Source organism: Aquarana catesbeiana, linkage group LG02, assembly GCF_042186555.1.
Source record: "Aquarana catesbeiana isolate 2022-GZ linkage group LG02, ASM4218655v1, whole genome shotgun sequence".
In the NCBI taxonomy this organism is placed as follows: Eukaryota; Metazoa; Chordata; class Amphibia; order Anura; family Ranidae; genus Aquarana; species Aquarana catesbeiana.
The window spans coordinates 648,136,553-648,151,568 of NC_133325.1; positions in this window are offsets into that span (position 1 = coordinate 648,136,553).

The following is a 15,016-nucleotide window of genomic DNA, read 5'->3' on the forward strand; positions in this document are numbered from 1 at the left end:
GCGCCTGTTCAACCTATGCAAATGCATTTACGTTGCTTGACATTTACTAAGATTTTGCCGGCGCAGTGAACCAAAGCATTTGAACAAGTGCAAATGCTGTTTGAGCATGCGCAGTGTAGAAATTCACCTCCCGCAGATCTAAATGTATTTGCCGGCACTGCCGGCTTGTTCAGAGAAAGTCACTTTCTCATTCTATTTTGCCCATATTTGTTACTTAAACAGTTAGTACTACACTTCCCCACATCATCCCACATCACCCCCATAATATTGGCACTTCCAGCTTGTTTAAATTTTAAATTAAAGATGCCGTGCGCCATGTCTATAGTGGCGTACCGATCACCTCTTCCCGTGCGCCGGGAAGAGAATAGTAAATGGGGGATTGCGCTGTGTTACCAGCGCAAATGCTTTGTAAATACGAAAATGTAATTTGCGCATCGGCGTGCACCGCAAGTCATGGCTCAAATGCTTCGTGAATCAGCCCCAATGTCCCAATATCTTCTTTTCTTCTGTAAATAAAGAAATATAAAGCAAAAAACAATATAGGCTGTACAAAATTTTCACTTTGCAAGAGAATTTTTGCCTTGTTCCTGTACAAAGCTTCAGCAAGACCTCATGCAGTTCAGTTTTGGGCACCAGTTTACAAAAAGAATGTTGGGAAACCGAAGAGACTGCAGAGAAAGTCAACTAAATTTATAAGGGGTATAGGGAACCCCAGCATGGGGAAATAGTTGAATTAAATGTTTTCTCTCTTGAGAGGAGGTATTGGGGGGGGGGTGATCCTATATTTAAATACATAAATGGTCCATATATTAAACTTGGTGCAATGTTATTTACTTCAAGATCAATGCAAACACCAAGGGGAAACTCTTTGCTTTTGGAGGAAAAGAGGTTTAACCTCCACACACAGTAAAAAAAATCTTCACTGTAAGAACTGTGGAAACATGGAATATACTCCTTCAGGAATTAGTTCATTTAGCAATTAAACTTGATTTAATTGCTAAATGAATAGATACACAGACTATAACTGATTATTAACATTTATGTAAGGCCCCTTTCACACTGGGCGGTTTGCAGGCGGTATTGCGCTAAAAATACCGCCTGCAAAGCGCCCCTAAACAGCCTCCGCTGTTTGTTCAGTGTGAAAGCCCGAGGGCTTTCACACTGAAGCGGTGCGCTGGCAGGACGGTAAAAAAAGTCCTGCCAACCGCTTCTTTGGAGCGGTGAAGGAGCGGTGTATTCACTGCTCCTAAACCGCTCCTGCCCATTGAAATCAATGGGACAGCGCGGCTATACCGCGGTAATACCGCGGCTATAGCCACGCTGTACGAGCGGATTTAACCCTTTTTCGTCCGCCAGCGGGGGTTAAAAACGCACCGCTAGCGGCCGAATACAGCCGCAAAAACGACGGTAAAACAGCGCTAAAAATAGCGCTGTTTTACCGCCGACACCCCCACCGCCCCAGTGTGAAAGGGGCCTTATCAAACTTTTTGTTAACAACACCATGACAACAAGACTGTTGATCCAGGGAATCTCCAGGGCAGGGTGGACAATCTCCAGTCCTCCAACTGCTGTGGAACCACAAGTCCTATAAGGTATTGCAATATTCTGAGAGCTACAAATAAGACTCCCAGAGGCAGATGCACAATGGTACTTGTAGTTCCACAAGAGTTGGGAGGCCAAAGTTTGCCTACCCCTACCTTGGAGAATGAGCACAGAAAAGTTTTCCCCTTTTGTAGCAAATCTGACTATGCTTTATAAGGGGTTTTGCTTTCCTCTGGATCGACTGCGTGTATGAGTATATATATATGGAGGCTTTAATTTTTCTGTTGGTTGAACTCGGTGGGCTTGGTTTCTATTTATCAACCTGAAAAAAATACTTAACTTAAGGTGTAAATAAAGGCAATTTTTTTTGTTTGTTTTGAATAGAGTAGGGATGTATTAGACCCTCTGCCCATTTTTCATTGCAGCCTGTATCCCCGCTGGGGAGATTGACCACTCTACTTGTATTGATGATCATTGTTGCTGAGACAGAACATGAGGGGAAATCCTACAAGTTAGAGATCAAGCAGTAGGGGAAAATCTTCCAATGAGACAAATGTTCTGGTGACAACCATCTAAGAGGAATTTCCCTCACTTTTTTTAATCTCTTTCACTTTCTGTTGTGTCTCCAAGATAGGAAATATTAAATTAAGGGAAATCTCCATAGCAGGAAACAGACAGCAATAATTAATCTAATTGGGGTTTTGTCCTTCCCTACTCTATCCATATAAAAAAAATTTGGACATACAGTATATGCGTAGTTCTCTTTTGGGGGAGGTTATGAGAAATGGCCCTCAACCAAACAGGATATTCTGCTAAATAAAAGGTAAGTAGGTAAATAATAGAACCAGAAGCACCCAGAGGCACTGCCAATACCCTGCCTCACCCGCAGGTATTGTGGTGTGTCATTGGTGAGTCAGCCTATCTACTTTGTGCTTTAGTCCCTCTCTAATAGTTTCTAACCTGACATGCAACCAGACCTCTAAGCTAATGGTTTTGACGTGGCTGCCAGATGCCTAACCTGACTCTAGCCCTAGCTGGTTATCAAGCTCTAAGCTAAAACTAGCTATAAAATCCCAGATCAGAAGGGACAGGGTTAACTAGAATAACAGGGGCTGCATATAAACTATATTGCAATAAACAGGTTCACCTACCAATATACTGGAAGATAACCACTACACCGTAGCACTGACCTAGTTATCTGGCACTGTGCACATGAAATTATAACAAGGACAGGGCAGATACTCTGTCTGTCACACAGATATAGATATATACACAGCAGCTGCAGTTAAACTATTGGATCATAGGAATACTTGCATATTAGTCCCTTCTGGCCTAGGAATTAGCAACATGGACAGGACATGTGGTTGAGACCTTCTCTCTCCCTCCGCTTCCTCTTTCCAGGGTTTCAAAGCCAACAACCCAGGGACAGGAAGGGCATACATAATATATATATACAGACATTTACAAATTCAGACAGTAGAGGTCAGCAAATCCCTAAACATGTACTTTATGTTATTAAAGATGCAAGCTTTCCAAAAACCTTAATGTCTGATAAAGGAATCCAACATATTTTAAAATCTTGCTTCCTAACAAAGGGTATAACTAAACTCCAAACATCATGTTTTTTGAGCTAGTAAAGTTTTCCCATTTCAAGTGCAATCTTACACTTACCATAAATAATGGCTCTAGAATTATAACTAATAATGTCAACATTTTAGCTAAATACTCAGTAAGTGAAGTCCTACATCCTATGAACCATTTGTTTAAAAAATTATCTTTATGTTGTTTCGATTCTTGGAAGTTTGAAATAGACAAAGGTTCAGTGACCTAAAGTAAAAAACCCTAGTTTACCACCCCCCTTTTAAGAGGAAACTATAATAGTTTGTGATCAACAGAGTTGGACGAACAGTTCGGCCCGAACATGACCTGTTCGTCTGTTTGGCGAACATTCAAATTTAGGGGGCGCTCGGCGGGATGTTTGCCTTGCACTGGACCACTGGTCAGGTTCAAGGCTTTGCCAGTTAGGGCACAGAGCACTGGCAGAACCCTGATTGGACCAATTGATGATGACTTTGTCCAATCATGGCTCAGTGCTCATAGTCCCAGCCCACACTATAAAAGGTTCCTTCCCACAGGAAGCTTTTACGGTGTGTTGTTGGAGTTGAGATAGATAGAGCAGGGCTCAGTTTACTACTAGCGAGTTAGTGTGTTCACTTACTGTGACTCTGAGTGTAAAGTGTTAGTGTAGTGTTAGTATAGTGTGAGTATAGTATGAGTATAGTGTGTCACGATAGTGTAGTGTGAGTATATTGTGTCAGTATAGTGTAGTGTGTCAGTATAGTGTGAGTATAGTGTAGTGTGTCAGTATAGTGTGAGCATAGTGTAGTGTTAGTGTAGTGCAGTGTTTAACACAGCATCACATAACATTTAGTGCTGTATAAAGCACTGTATACCTCCCTTTTTTTGAATGCTGCATGTTTTTTCTTTGTCTTTTTTTTGTCCCCTGCCTGCCCCCTTTTTTTAAATTGTCAGCCACAGTTTTTCTCCACTTTTTAAAATTTTTTCTTATAGATTTATAGACAATCAGTCGTCAATTTAAAGTGCACCAAACACCACTTTTCATTCAATAAAGTGCATCCAATCACACATTTCCCAGTTTCTATTAAATTTGGGTAATAAGCCTCCCCATCATGTCTTGGAGGCCAACAAGAAGAGGCAGATGTTCGCATGCCACTATGAGGGGGCCAGCAGCGTTTGTGTTCATAGGCAAGGGTGGACGTGGTCTGTCCTCAGGCAGAGCACATTTGTCTCTGTTTAGTGATGTTGCTCAGCCACAGCATGCAGAGGAGGTGGTGGACTGGCTTGCTAAATCATCCTCATACTTCTCATCCTCTATGACTGAAGCTGACACTATCGTGCAGCTCACCGCAGCTGCCAGAGCAGCTTATTCTGCCTCCTTGTTTGCAGCTACACCTGCTATAGACCCAGCATCATGCATGGAGGAGTCAGCTGAAATATTTGAACATAGCGTCAGCCACTTGCTTCTTGAGGATGCACAGACATTACTTGATTCTGATGTTGGTTCTGAGGTGGAGGAAAGGAGTAACATAAGCCTATAGAGAGGGGAGAACAAATGGCAGTCATGTTCCCCCAGCTTCAGCCCCTTGCCAAGTTGGCTCCAGTGATGATAAGGATGGAGGGATGGAGGGGATGATGATGTCACTGACACAACTTGGGTGCTGGATAGAGCAGAGGAGGAAAGTGAGGGGAGGCACAACCCCTAACGATGCAGGATGTCCTCCAGATCCAGCCATCATGGAAGAGTAGAGAGCAGCCACCCTATTCCATCAGATTGTGGAGCTGTTATTTCACAGTCCACTTCCCACAGGTCAGCTGTGCAGACCTTTTTTAGCACATGTGAAGCCGATCGCACTGTTGCCGCAAGCAGATCAAGCGTGACAAAACACCAGCCATTTGGGTATCACATTCTTGACAAGACATTCAACCTCCCACCACTCAGCCCACAAGAATCACCTGAAAGCCTTACAAAGGGGACACATTCTTCTCCTCCTGGCTCCTCACCTTTCATGTCTACCTTGCTATATCTCATGTCCTCTCAGCAGCCTCCACTGACAGGGATGACGGTATAGCAAACGGTGTCACAGGTTCTTGCAACACATCTGCCAGCAGCACACCACCAGCTGTAGAGTATAGCAGGCAAATTTCTCTGCCCCAGCTGCTGCATCAAATAAAAAAATACTCTCCCTGCCACCCACATGCCTAGCATCCAAATTCAAGCTTGTCCAAATAAAGAAAGATTGCTGGGAAAATCTATTTAAATTTCTTTTTTTTCTTTATAAATGTCAGTTTTGCTGCAGCAGGTTCTTTACATGGTACAGATGCACCACTTTACAGGCACACTAAGGGGACTGCCCAGGCACTATATTTAAAGGCATTTTTCATTTTTATTGTTTCAGCATCATTAAAATCACTGCTCCTTTAAAAACAAACTTTTTTAAAAGTTTTTTTGCATTTGTACTTGTCCTTCAGGGTAATACCTGGGCACCATACCTTTTTTATGGCCAATACCTTCCATATAAATCTTCAAAATGGGGACTTTTGATTTTCAAGTTTGGGTCCCATAGACTTTAATAGGGTTCATGGTTCGGGTCCGAAGTTCTGATGCAAACCAAACAGGGGGATGTTCGGCCCATCTCTAGTGATTAATTGTATTTAAGGTTTGGTTGGTGTTTTAAATCAAATTTCTTTGCTGAAAGATAGGACATAGCTGTCTAAAAACAATAAGGGGCAAGGGAGGGGGATAAGTCACTCCTCTGACTCTTTCACTTGTGTGCATAAAGCTCAGATTAAGTTACAGTGTTCTGTAAGTAATTGGCTTTTTCTGGGAAAGCCAATAAAGATATGAAGCTAGGCAGCTAAACATTTGAAAGAATAATGCCCTGTACACACGATCGGACATTGATCGGACATTCTGACAACAAAATCCATTGGATTTTTTCAGACGGATTTTGGGCCAAACTTGTCTTGCATACACACGGTCGCACAAAGTTGTCAGAAAATCCAATCGTTCTGAACGCGGTGACGTAAAACACATGCGTCGGGGCTATAAACGGAGCAGTAGCCAATAGCTTTCGTCTCTTAATTTATTCTGAGCATGCGTGGCACTTTGTGCGTCGGATTTGTGTACACACAACCGGAATTTAAAAGATCAGATTTTGTTGTCGGAAAATTTTATATTCTGCTCTCAAACTTTTTGTGTCAGAAATTCAAATGGAAAAAGTCCGATGAGCCCACACACGATCGGAATTTCCGATAACACAATCCGATTGCACTTTTTCCATTGGAAAATCCGACCCTGTGTACAGGGCATAAGACTAACACTCTACCTGTTGGCTAGAAATGAGAATGTAAAATACTTGTATACAACATTTTACCTAATTACATATTTGGAAACATGTTTTTTCTTGGCTATAATTAATAAAAACATAACATTTTTGTAAAACCACTGTTCTTTTCTGTTATTACCACTATATGCACCAATAAGATAAGTACATTAATGTAAAAAACTAGTGATGGTGCTTTGGTGCTTTGACATATGGTAGTATGTGGATCTATTACAATTCTAGAAGAAAAAAATTGTATAAGATCCAGATCAGAAGTGGCTAAATAAGAGAAAATCTGCACAGGCTTATAATAAAATGGTTGATATGTACCCTATTGTTAAATTGTAAGAGCAATTTCAGGTACAATATACTTCTATACAACATTTTATCTGATTACATATTTGGAAATATGTTTTTTTTCTTGGCTATAATTAATAAAAATATAAAATATTTGTAAAACCACTGTACTTTCCTGTTATTACTACTATATACAGTAATGCAATAAGTACAGTTATGTAAAAAAACAGTGATAGTGCCTTGGTGCTTTGACGTATGTGGATCTATTACAATTCTAGAAGAAAAAAAATTATAAGATCCATATCAACAGTGGCTAAATAAGGGAAAATCTGCACTGGCTTATAATAAAATGGTTGATATGTACCCTATTGTTAAATTGTAAGAGCAATTTCAGGTACAATATACTGTAGATTTACTCTGCCCCGAATTTGCCATGCATGTGGCCATAATTAATGGATTAAGGAAGGATTAAATTCACTCATCTTCACTCACTGTCATTGATAAGGTATTTCAATTTAGTTAAAGTGTCTTGTAAGATTGTAAAAACTGAAAACCAAACTGATGAGAACAATAAATAAGTGAAAGCACCCTGCTTTTTTCAAATTGTTTAAATTCACATTGCTTTTTTCCAAATGATTCACATTTAGAAATTATTATAAGAAAAAAAATCACTGGTAATTCACATTTACAGAACATTAACAATACAGAAATAGTGTTCATACAATTCCACGTCCGTGGCAATTTGCAAGTGATTTCAAGCACTTTCAATCAGATCTTCATTGCACAAACAATTGACCAAATCAAGGCAACCAATCATTATTCATCAACTATTTTTTTTTAAACTGTGAAACAATGAAAACTGTTGGAGGTACCTTCATCTGTTCATTGGAATTTATGGTCAAAAACGGGTTCAAAGTGGTTGAAATGGAAAATTGCTGTATATATGTCTAGCATAATGGAATAATTGTTTGCTTGTGATTAAAAGTAACAACTAGGGACATTTTTTTGCTTTGTTGACAAGAAGCATACATGATGCTTGTAGGGCACTACATAGATCCACTAACTAGTAATTCAAATGTTGATTTTTATGCCTTCTATTTGCCCCTAAATGCAGAGACTAGGTACAATACATTTAGATAAACAGATCAACAAAGCAAACACGTCATGCTGTGCTGCATCAAAATTATCTTGGCTAGATCAAGTTTCCTAGAGTTTCCTAGAGAAATTATTTTACCGGTGTCAGCTTGTAATGACCATACTCACGGATACATTTTCTATATGTACAGTGCCTTTAAAAAGTATTCATACACCTTGAAATTTTCAACATTTTGTCATGTTACAACCAAAAATGTAAATGTAATTTATTGGGATTTTATGTGATAGACTCATACAAAGTGGCACATAATTGTGAAGTGGAAGGAAAATGATAAATGGTTTTCAAAATGTTTTACAAATAAATATGTGAAAAGTATGGCGTGCATTTGTATTCAGCCCCCCTGAGTCAATACTTTGTAGAACCACCTTTTGCTGCAATTACAGCTGCAAGTCTTTTTGAGGATGTCTCTACCAGCTTTTCACATCTATAGAATGCCATTTCTGCCCGTTCTTCTTTGAAAAATAGCTCAAGCTCTGTCAGATTTGATGGAGAGCATCTGTGAACAGCAATTTACAAGTCTCGCCACAGATTCTCAAATGGATTTATGTCTAGACTTTGACTGGGCCATTCTAACACATGAATATGATTTGATCTAAACCATTCCATTGTAGCTCTGGCTGTATGTTTAGGGTCGTTGTACTGCTGGAAGGTGAACCTCCGCCCCAGTCTCAAGTATTTTGCAGACTCTAACAGGTTTTCTTCTAAGATTGCCCTGTATTTGGCTCCATCCATCTTCCCATCAACTCTGACCAGCTTCCCTGTCCCTGCTGCAGAAAAGCATCCCCACAGCATGATGCTGCTACCACCATGTTTCACGGTGGGATGGTGTGTTCAGGGTGATGTGCGGTGTTAGTTTTCCACCACTCATAGCGTTTTGCTTATAGGCCAAAAAGTTTAATTTTGGTCTCATCTGACCAGAACACCGTCTTCCACATGTTTGCTGTGTCCCCCACATGGCTTCTCCCAAACAGCAAATCTTATGACTTTCTTTTAACACTGGCTTTCTTCTTGCCACTCTTCCATAAAGGCTGGATTTGTGGAGTGCACGACTAATAAATGTGCTGTGCATAGATTCTCCCACTTTAGCTGTGGATCCCTGCAGCTCTTTCAGAGCTGTCATGGGCCTCTTGGCTGCATCTCTGATTAATTCTCTCCTTCATCAGCCTGTCAGTTTAGGTGGACGGCCATGTCTTGGTCAGTTTGAAGTAGTGCCATACTCTTACCATTTTCAGATGATGGCTTGAACAGTGCTCAGTGAGATGTTCAAAGCTTGGAATATTGTTTTATAACCTAACCCTGCTTTAAATTTTTCCACAACTTTATCCCTGTCTGGCCTTCATGATGCTGTGTGTTCACTAAGGTTCTCTAGCAAACCTCTGAGGGCTTCACAGAACAGCTGTATTTATACTGAGATTAAATTGCACACAGGTGGACTCTATTTACTAATAAAGTGACTTCTGAAGGCAATTGGTTCAACTAGACTTAAGTTAGGGGTATTAGAGTAAAGGGGGGCTGAATACAAATGCACGCCACACTTTTCACATATATATTTGTAAAAAAAAATTGAAAACCATTTATTATTTTCCTTCCACTTCACAATTATGTGCCACTTTGTGTTGGTCTATCACATAAAATCCCAAAAAATACATCTACGTTTTTGGTTGTAACATGACAACATGTGGAAAATATCAAGGGGTATGAATACTTTTTCAAGGAACTATAATTATATTATATTATATTATAACATGATATATATTATATAGTATGAATTCCACTCGGTTAATCAAGCCATTACTATAACTTAAATAAAGTAACTAATTACTTGTGTTCAGAAATATTTTTCAGCAATTTCATTTCTCCATGTGTTTTGTCATACAAAGGTCAACATATTACTCAGTTACTGTTTTCATTCTCATGCGTTCATTTAATTGGGGTATTACCTCTAGATGACACTTTGGGGCTGATTTACGAACATGTTGGCGCATTTGCGTACGCAGGAATAGTTATTGCGACATGGCGCATACTTAAACGAATAGAAACCAGCTGGTGACTTGCGCCGGATGCGTGGAATCATTGCGCGCATGGGCGTAGACACTTTCTTAAATACAGAGCAGACATCGGGCACTTGCTCATTGTAATGCTGATCATGTTAATGAGCTTTTCCTTATCACATGGAGAATATTGCTTCCAATTTTATTCCATTCATTAATTTCTTTTTGAAACAACTCAATAATCATTCTAGAGATCTTCCTCCTATCAACAACTGTACGGATATTCCCTGGACTTGGATGAGAAATGTCATAATTGTCAAAATGTAATTGTGTGCATTTTATGGTGATAATCTATAATCATCGGTGAACCTGAAACTTCCATGAAAACATCTTCTTAATACATGTCTGTGTATTATGTATTCTGGACAATTCATTTCCCCATACACTGTGCAATGTGATTGGATAACATATAAATCTACTCATCTATCTGATCAATTCTTTCCTTATACACCGTGCAATCTGATTGGATGCATTTAAATCCACTCATTTGTCTGAACAATTCTTTCCCCATACACTGTGCAATGTTTAAAGGGTTAATACCCAAAAAGAGAAAGCAGCGTGTGTCTGGTGGTGTAGCTGATTGGTAACTCCTATTCAGAATGTGTCAGCACAAAACCAGATGCAGTTCTGTGCGTTTTTTTTTTTTTCTGCACTGAGGCTGGATTCACACCTATGCATTTTTAGTGCTTTTTGCATTTTGCAGATTTGCACTACAGAACATGTTCCATAGGAAACAATGTTAAATGGACTGTACTGAAAATCAGCAAAATGCAAAAAGCACTAAAACTGCATAGGTGTGATTCAGCCTCAGGGCCAGTTCACACCAGATGCAGTTCCATGCAGTTCCGTTTTTTCTGCACCAATACAGTCAGTTCCGGTCAGTTTCTGCACCAGAAACTGACTGCATGGTGTGAACTAGAGCCATTGGAATACATGGAAAACACTGTGCATGCATTTTTAGTGCAGAAAAAAGCGCACGGAATGGCGTCTGGTGTGAACTAGCACTAAAAATGCATGCAGTGTTTTCCATGTATTCCAATGGCTCTAGTTCACACCATGCAGTCAATTTCTAGTCAGTTCCGGTGCAGAAAAAAAGCGCTTGGAACTGCATCTGGTGTGAATTGGCCCACAGAACTTTAGTTCTTAAAGAAACCAAAGGTAGTAATGTTGTAACCCCTTTTTTTGAACAAGCGTGAAAAATATATTGCTCACAAAGAGGGGAGTATTTCCAGCATATTATCTGTGTGATCATGTGTGTGTCTATATATATATATTATAATAAATCTATATAAAAAAAAACACACACACACGGCATACATTAAGGCCCGGTTCACACTTGTGCGATGCCAGACATCGCATGTAATTCGCAGCGTACTGCCGTTCACATTACATGATATCCATTGTACGCTGCTAAAAATATATATAATGTTTGAGGGTTCTAATTAATTTTCAAGCAAAAAAATACAGATTTTAACGTGTAAATAGGCTTGGTCCTTAAAGCCTGGTTCACACATATGCTATCCGATTCATGTCCGATATGCGATATGCAATCTGAACTGGGGGTGTTGTTAACAATGTATTGACACTCCCCAGCGATTTGCATATGGCAGTGTGAACTGACATGCGAGTCGGTGCGATGCGGGAACCCGCAGTGGATTTGCATGTCAGTTCACACTGCCATATTTGAATCGCTGGGGAGTGTCAATACCTTGGTAAGGACACCCTCAGTTCAGCTTGCATATCGCACTGCGAACTGACAGTTTGGACATGAATCGGATCGCATATGTGTGAAAACGCATGCGATCTAATTCTGGTCCGAACAGAAAAAAGGGTCCTGTGCGTGTTTGCACCAAATGCGGTGCAATATCAACCATACTATCTGTATGGCTGATATCGCACCGTACAGACATCGCATGTAATGTGAACAGCAGTGTGCTGCGAATAACATGCAATGTCTGGCATCGCACAAGTGTGAACCGCCCCAAGCCTATTTCTATTTACAAGTTAAAATCTGTATTTTTTAATTAATTAGAACCCTCGAACATACATATATATATATTTTAGCAAAGTACAATGGATATCATTGCAATAATTTTTTCACACTGAGGCATTTTGCAGGCGCTAAAAATAGCGCCTGCAAAGCGCCCTGAAAGAGCGGCTCCATTCACTCCAATATGACAGCTCCGAGGGCTTTCACACTGGAGATACAGCAGCGGCTGTTTCAAGGCACTTTGCAAGCACTATTTTTAGCACCTGCAAAATGACTCAGAGTGAAAGGGGTCTTCATGTACAATCTGTGGCATGTAAACTTCCCCTCAATGTAAACCCAAGATAACAAAAGGTAAATCCACTTTGCACTACAAGTGCAGTTGGTGGAGATCTGAGTGGGCCCATGCAAGGAAAATAAAAAACAGCATCTTTGCTTCTACATGATTGGATGTTAAAATCACCGGTGCTTCCCCTCAGATTTTCAGTGAGTACACTTGTACTGCAGAATGGATTTTCCTTTAATAAACCCCAAAATATCTAAGAATTTGGGGTGTACACAACAAAGTGCTAGAGTGCAAATTGCCTAATGGGGACACTAGTTAGATTGATCTGTGTGTCCCCTAGGAAAGGCATCGGTAGGGTTTTACCCTCACTTCCTGTTTGGCTGTGTGACAGGAAGTGAAGCCAATTTTAAGAAAAATGACACAAAGCCCAACCTAAAAAAACACAAGCAGGGGTTCTAACACTTTTTTTGAGGTTTCCCTCAAATGCCCACAATTAGAATAGGATTGTTTGCAGGTTTTCCTTCATCTTGCACAGGTGCTTTAAATCAGTCAATGGCTTGGTATTGTGGACAGCTATTTTAGCCAAGATAAAATTCCCTAAACATGTCCTGTCGGGGGTACTTGAGAACTGAGGCTGAGAACCACTGCACTAAAATGGAAAATTGAATTCTTAACTCTCTGTAATATCTTGCCTGGTGCCTATCCATGGCAGCATATGCACAATCCATGCATATGCTACCATGAAGGCACCAGGAAAGTAACTTAGACAAAGCACACATTTTTTGGATTTGCCATGCGAATCAGCGTAGTTAAGCTGCAGCTGCAAAATGTGTTGCATGAAAACAAAAAACACAAAACATAAAAATTTGCTACAAATTTTATTGGTCAACAAAACAGGACTTGGAAAAGAGCAAGGAAAGCAAAAAAAAAAAACACACGTATGTTAATTTGAGACACTAGAATATGGTTAACATGAGTTAAAAGGAGTTAAAAGGAGTGCGCCCACAAATGGATATCTATTAAGGATTTAAACATTAGTCAACATCTTGAGAACGTTTTTGCAAAATAATGCAGCACAGACAATTAAATCAAAGTGAACACCCTACAAACGACACACATTGACATCAAATATATTTCAAGGGAAAATATCACCCACCCAAAAAATACAATAAACCAAAGTAAAAAGAAAAACTTGCTTGAAAACACATCTGTTTTGCAAAGACATAAACAAAATACATGTGTTACAAACTCAAAAAAGGACACCCAAATGTACTCTCTTTCCTCCTACTCCTCCTCCTCCTCCTCCCTTAAATTGACCTCACACAGTTCTAAACGTACTTGCAGGCACAGCAAACTTGTTCAGAAAAAGTTACTTTCTCATTCTATTTTGGGCATATTTGTTACTAAATTAATTGCTCAGACAAATGAGTGTATTTAAACGTCATCCAATCAGATTGCACAGTGTATGGGGAAATTAATTGCTCATACAAATGAGTGTATTTAAACGTCATCCAATCAGATTGCACAGTGTATGGGGAAAGAATTGCTCAGACTGATGAGTAGATTTATACGTTATCCAATCAGATTGCACAGTGTACGGGGAAATGAATTGTCCAGAATGCACAGTACACAAACATGTATTGAAAAGATGTTTTCAAACAAACAGTGGCCAAGGCATGGAAATCTCCTACATTGGTACTAGCAGAAACAATTCACAGAATGAATAATACAATGTCCCACGCTAAGATGGTAGCCATCGATCAAAATCAAATTCCAAAATTTGAAAAACTTTGGCATCCTTGGATAAAACAACAGTTCCTGTCAAACTTCAATGACTCTGTCCTGTTGCCATGGTAACAGATTAAATGACTTACAGAGACACCCATTCTAAGGCTTCAAAGAGAACTAAAAAGAATAATAAACTGACGTGCGGGACAACCTTGTGGACCATACCTCTACCTTTCAACCCTTTTTCTTCTTTCTCTTTCCTTTTCTCCACCTTACGATTAAAGCTCATTATCAGAATTTATTTGACCTATATACACTCTACTTGTAAACAATATGTATAGTAGGTATAAATCATTTAAATACCTACAAAAGTAACTAAGGAAATTATATATATCTTTAATTTAGGTTTACGTGAACCCAACGTTTAATATTTGAAATTTCATGATATTTACCTCTATAATCCCTACTGTAAAACAATGAGCTTACTTTATAGATCCTTGTAAACTTACTTTATGTATCTTTATAACATTGTATACTCAATAAACTTCTTTTGACAAGGAAAAGATGTTTTCATGGAAGTTTTGGCTCCACCAATGATTATAGACGATCACCATAAAATGCACAATTACAAGATCTCTAGAATGAATATTGAGTTGTTTCAAAAAGAAGTGAATGAATGGAATAAAACTGGAAGCAATATTCTCCATGTGATAAGGAAAAGTTCATTAACATGATTAGAACTACAATGAGGAAGTGCCCGATGTATAAGCAGTTGTGCACGCTGGAGAACGCAGAATGCGCCTGTGTGCAACACACATATTTAACAAGCTAAACCGTGTGCGCCCTGTCAGGCGAGGATGAAATGGTGTGCTTTGACAATGAGCATGTGCAGCTGAGTAAGATGAAAGAAGGGTGTAAAAAGTCTTGATTAGTTGTAAGACAGATCTACATGTTCTGGACAGAATTTGTGCATTTAAACAATATTATATACAAACTTTTTAGCCTGGTAATGGAAGATGGTAAACTGTAGTAAAGTTATCCACAGTATTCAGACAAAAATGTAGA